Consider the following 6000-nt stretch of genomic DNA (forward strand, 5'->3'; position numbering starts at 1 on the left):
TCTCAAATTTGATTTTCAGCCCCACTCTCTGTGGCCTAACGCATGCTGCTCTCTCATGGGCCGAGCCCTCTCCCGAGGGAACAATCCAGGTGGCACCTCCCTGTGACCTATTTTCCTCCAGGTCCTTTGGATCCCAGCCACGTGCTGGGTAGAAGGAGGGAGGGTAAAGAGTCTGTAAGTGGGTGGGTGGGGAGCTGGGGAGGGGACTAAGGAATTGGTGGCCAGGCCAGAATTCCAGAGCAATACCCCAGCCTCCCCGCCCTTTCCCACACACCACACGGAGCGGAGCCCTGTCCTGGGTAATTGCAAATGGGATGCTGTGTCCCAGCAGCCGACACCTTCTTCCCCTGCTCTGAGTGAGGAGAGCCTGTCTGAGCCCCCAGGTCTCCAGCTCTCAGCCAGTTTTCTCTCCTAGAGAAATGTGGGCCCCCCGAGAGGGCACAGTGAGGGGTGGGGTCTGTGACATCTGAAGCACGGCCCCCATGGAGGAAGGGACCATGTGGTGCTTCTTACTGGCAGACCCGAGTGAGGCTGAGATGGCTACTGCATGCGGGTGAGAGTGATCACAGCTGCAGATGCGTCAACGTGGAACCCAGCTGCAGGACTGTGAGCAGCTGCTCTCTGGGAAGTCAGGTATCAAACAACAGAGAAGCCCGGGAGAGAAGCCAGAAAAAGTGGGTTGTGGCCACACCACAGAGGGCTTGCTGTCTGGGTGAGGAGTTCACACCTGCCTCCCACAGTGGGTGTTTGAACCATGGGAGAGTAGGAAGATTCATCTGGCTTCTGGGTATAGGATGGAGTAAAGCAGCAGCAAAGGCTCTGCTTGGACACCATGGCAGTCCTTATACCTAAGGTCTGCTTTTGCGATGATGGAAAGGAGGATGCAGGATCAATGTGAAGGTTTAGCCTTTGGAGCACATGATAATCACCAGAGAAGACCCATGAACATCAGTTCCTCCAGTGGTCCCAAAGTGCAGCAGGCTTGGGAACCCATGGTCTAAATTCCAGTGGCATCTACCCCTGTACTGCCCAAAGGGTGATCCATGAACCAGCAGGAAGGCGGCATCAGCATCACCTGAGAGCCTGTTGGGAATACAGACTGTCCATCCCCACCCAGACCAGCGCCAGAATCTGCAGTGAGCAAGATCCCCAAGTGATTCTAGGGGACATAAGAGTTTGAAAAGCCCTGGCCTAGAACATTCTAATACCTCTAGTTAAGGGGCCCCTACAAGCTGCCTTCTTCTCTAATAATGACCACCACAAACTGAATGCATGCCAGTTCCCCAGACCATACTAGATAATTCTTTATGCTTTTATCCAGAAAATCTTTAAGTCTTAATTTGAGACTAACAGGAAAGTTGCAAGAGAAGTACAAAGAATTTCCACGTTTCACCCAGTTTCCCCAAATATTAACATTTTTCCAATTAACTTCATCATCTCTCTCATTCTCATTCCTTTTCTCCTATCTATATATATAGGAACCTTTGAAAATTGCAAATATGATGCACTTTTATCTCTAAATACTTCAGTGTATATTTCCTAGGGGAAAACAACAACAACAACAAGGGCATTCTCTTCTATAACCATGATGCAGTTATCAAAATCAGGAAGTTCACTGATGTAATACCACTATCATCTGATCTTCAGACCTTACTCCAATGTTTCCAATTATCCCAACAAGAACATTGTTGGCCCCCAGATTATTTTCTAGTCCAGGACTGAATTCAGCTACATATTGCATTTAGTTGCCGTGTCTCTTTCATCTCCTTTAATCTGAGTAATTCCTCTGTCTTTGTTTTCATGACCCTGATAGTTTTGAGGAGGCCTGGCCAGTTATTCTGTAGAATGTTCCTCAGTTTGGCTGAATCTGATGTTCAGTTGTGGTGAGATTCGGGCTGTGTGTTTCGGGCAGGAATACCCAGAAGTGATGGTGCATCCTCAGTACATCGTATCAGGAGGCATATGTTGCCGACTTGTTTCATCACTTGGTCAAAATGCTGTTTGCCAGGTTTTTACTCCATAAATAACTATTTTACCCCCGTCATGAGTAAGTGTCTTGTGGGGAGACACTCTGAAGCCATATAAATATCTTGTTTCTCATAAGACTGTCACCACTAGCCTCAGCACCCATTGGTGATCTTTGTCTGAATTGTCACTGTGATATTACCAAATTACCAAATTACCAAATGATGGTGATTTTCTAATCTCCTCCTCCTTCTCCTCCTCCTCCTCCTTCTCCTCCTCCCCTCCTCCTCTGCTTTCTTCTTCTTCTTCTTCCTCTTCTCCTTCTCCTTCTTCTTTCTTCTTTCTTCTTCACAGGGTCTTGCTTTTTTGCCCTAGCTGGTCTCAAACTCCTGGGCTCAAGTGATCCTCCTGACTCAGCCTCCAAAGTAGCTGGGCTTACAGGACTAATTCTATCCTTCTATACCTATTAGCTGGCCCTCAACTCTACAGAAGAGCTTTCTCTACTCATTTATTGGTTGATTTATACCATGTGGACTTAGAGATTCTTATTTTTCTATGAGTTATACTCATTTACAATCATTATTTATTTTGATGCTCAAATTGTTTTAGATTTGGCCATGGGGGCAGCTTCAAACTGGCTCCTGTCTCCTTGGGACGTGTCCCCATCATCATAAGAGCCCTTCCTTATTTGCTGGCACAAGATGTTCCAGGCTCATCTTGTCCCTTCCCTGTACCAGCCCTGGGATCAGCCATTTCTCCAGGAGCTCTGGTTCCTTTGAGTGGGGTCTGATATTCAGAAACAAGGATCTGGGTGTCAGGTGTGTGTGCTTCTTGCTACTGGCATGCCATCACTCCTAGGACCTCTCAGTGGTCAGAGCTAAGAAGAAAACCATAGAGTCCACTTCTCTATATTTCTCTCTCTCCCTCTCTCTATATATTAAAATATGAGTTCCTGCTGATACTTCCAATTCCAACCCCACACTCTAGGACTTAGTCTAACCTTCCCCTTTATTTATTATTTCTCATGTCACACAGCTACTGTGCCGATGTTGTAACAAGGTGCGAGGTGGCACATCACACATGCTCTCGCAGACATCCAATCATCACGCTTACAAGCTACAAAAGGATCGTAACCTTCCCCTTGAGATTTGTGACTTCTTTCTCTAATAATGAGAAACCTGGCTCCAGGTTACTTATTTGCCCAGTTCTAAAATACCCAGAAAGTTGTTTCCGAATTGCTAACCCATGCACCTATGGAAGAGAAGCTTAGGAGCACCCACTCATTCAGATCTCCCACCCAGTGCCAGGTGTGGGTGGCCCTTGGCAGCAAATGAGAAAGACAAATGAGGAAGCCGAGCGCAGCTGCTGGCGGGAGAGCGGAGGTCTCCCAGGTGTGTAGGGAGTGCCTCGAGGACCAGTGTCAAGGTGTGTCCTTATCTGAGGACACGATGTGTCCATCAAGAGGGCAGCTGGAGTCATAGACTGAAGGCCATGAGTCCTGCCCTTGTGGCCATGCGAGGGAAGGGCCAGCCTCCACGCTCCAGGGAGGTGACCTGGTCTGCCCACCTGGTCCTCTACACTGAGGAGATACTGGGGCAGCTGTCAGACATGACGCCACCTCACGTTCCAGGCCCATCAGTCACTGCTCCTGTACTGAGTCCACCGTTGCCAAGTAACCTCGGGTAAGGAAGCCTCTTGGCTGGGTAGCAAGAAAAGCTGTTATGCTTTTCACTGTGGGCTAATCAATTGGCTCTCAAGTTTTGACTGCTTGATATTGTGGGTCAGTAACCCCCAAGCCTGGAGAACTGTGTAACTCTGAGCTGGACTGTGGTGACTTCTCCAAGGCACATGTGGTGCTCTTCCTGTCTCTAGGAGTTCCTAGCAGAGCCTCTCCCTGCACTAGGAAGGACATGAAGGGAGCCCTGTCCTCTAGGACAGTCTGGGAGAGGGAGGCAGGCAGGGCTTAGAGTGACCCTGTGCTGTGACCTCCTCCCCACTCCTGTGCTGGGTGGGACATTGTGCAGTCAGGGACAGCTCCCTAGAGATCTTTAAGTTGAGTCTTTAAAGATGAATGAATGGATGTTTCCCGGGATTATTTGGGGTGGAGGGAGGAAAGGGAAGAAAACAGGGAGGCAAGGACCAGCCTGCTGGTGTTGGCTAACAGAGACAGGAGGAGAAGACGGGGGCCAGCATGGATCCTCTCATATGGACTTTGAGGAAACTCCAGGAGACCAGGGAAGGAGATGCTGCTTTTATTTCAGCTCTAAAATGCACTCAATTCAAAAGTGTGTTTTAAGTTTATTAATATTCTTGGAGAAAACAACCACCACCTCTGCGATGCAAATGTATCTGCCAATGGTATATCTGGATCTAAGAAGCAGTAAAATGGGGAAATGGGGGTAAAATAGAGAAACTACTTGCCTTCTTAAGGACCAGCTCAGACCCATGTGGCTGCCTAGTGGGCAGTGCTGCAAAGGATTCTGGGACTGTATTCAGACACAGCCAGCAAGATGCCATGATTGATTAGTGATGTCTGGCCTGGAAGCAGGAGTGGAAGCTGAGCCCCTGCTTCTTCTGTGGTGGGCCATGAGGAGCCTTCATTCTCAGACAATGGAGAGCCAGGGCAGGGTTGGAGGCAGGAAAGTGACTTGATGGCATCTGCATCATGAGATGCATCTGAACCTCAGTTTACAAACTCATAGATGCTGATGTGAGAGATGTCATTTAAGAAAGTTTTCCATAATTAAAGTGAATTGGCCAGGCATGATGGCTCATGCCTGTAATCCCAACACTTCGGGAGGCAGAGGCAGCCAGATAACCTGAGGTCAGGAGTTCGAGACCAGCCTGGCCAACATGGTGAAACCTGTCTCTACTAAAAATACAAAAAAAAAAAAAAAAAAATTAGCCGGGCATGGTGGCGTGTGCCTGTAATCCCAGCTACTTGGGAAGCTGAGGCAGGAGAATTGCTTGAACCTGGGAGGTGGAGGTTGCAGTGAGCCAAGATGGTGCCACTGCACTTCAGGCTGGGCAACAGAGTGAGACTTGCTCTCAAAAACAAAAAAAAAAGAAAGAAAGAAAGAAAAAAAGAAAAAAAAAAGAAAATTAAGTCCAACTCTGAGTCCCCATTCAGCCAGGCATTTGAGAAATTCATTCTCAGTCACTTTGGTGAGCTCTTTTTACCCTGGATTGGGGGAAAGGTCCCAGAAACTTATGCAGCAGTGAAGCATTAGAGAAAGAGGACCCTGCAGGTCGTAACTGCCCAGTCGCGGTCACACTGTGTCCATGGAAATGCCCAGCGTCCCTGCACATGTGAGCCCTTCCGGCCACAAGGTTGTGCTGCTCTCTGTGCCATGCACGGGCACAAGGAGGCCCCGTCTTATGTCCTCCCTCTCTAGGGACGCCAGGCACCCACCCCTTGTGCTGTCCCGCCACTTGCTTGGAGTGAGGCTGCTGAGAGGTGTGTGGGTGCCAGTTGTCCCCAGGACTGACCACTGTCCATCCCCTGTCAAACCAGATCTGCCCTCTGCATATTCCCTTACTCTTCCTGAGACCACCCACAGCTCCCTGTCCAGAGCACTGGGTCATACACTGATCCATGGTTTAGGCAGGTACAGAAGATGGGGAAGAAAAGCGTCTTGGGTCTTACACGCAACACTGGCTTTTGGCCCAGTAAAATGAAAGTCCTGGCTACTTGCCTGAGCTGGGAGAAACAGGAGAAAATCAAAGAGCAAAAGCAGACCTTCATGTTTTCATGTCTCACCCCGCTGTGCAGCCCCTGGAGGGAGGCAGGGCAGAAGGCCTGATGGAGGGAGGTTGCCCTGGGGGTTCTGTGCTGCCCTGGTACAGGCTGAAGGGCTAAGCCAGCTAGTAAGAAAGGGGAACTGATTCCAAAGGTAACATGAAGGACGAACCAACAGGACTTAAGGGCATTTGTTATGGAGGTGAGAGAGGGACAGGTCTAAGGCAGTATTGGCAATGTCTGGGGACATTTTTGGTTGTCACATCTTCCAGGGGATAGGGGATAGAGGGGGACTA

General features: G+C 49.1%; 1 non-coding gene across 1 annotated transcript; it reads right to left on the bottom strand.

Moving 5' to 3' along the window:
• Positions 1 to 2990: 2990 nt before the first annotated feature.
• On the bottom strand, positions 2991 to 3093 carry LOC112208290 (small nucleolar RNA U13). The gene has a single exon (XR_002942702.1). It is a non-coding gene; the product is annotated as a small nucleolar RNA U13 (small nucleolar RNA).
• Between the last annotated feature and the right edge of the window lie 2907 nt (positions 3094 to 6000).

The sequence above is a fragment of the Pan troglodytes genome, chromosome 12, assembly GCF_028858775.2.
Source record: "Pan troglodytes isolate AG18354 chromosome 12, NHGRI_mPanTro3-v2.0_pri, whole genome shotgun sequence".
In the NCBI taxonomy this organism is placed as follows: domain Eukaryota; kingdom Metazoa; phylum Chordata; class Mammalia; order Primates; family Hominidae; genus Pan; species Pan troglodytes.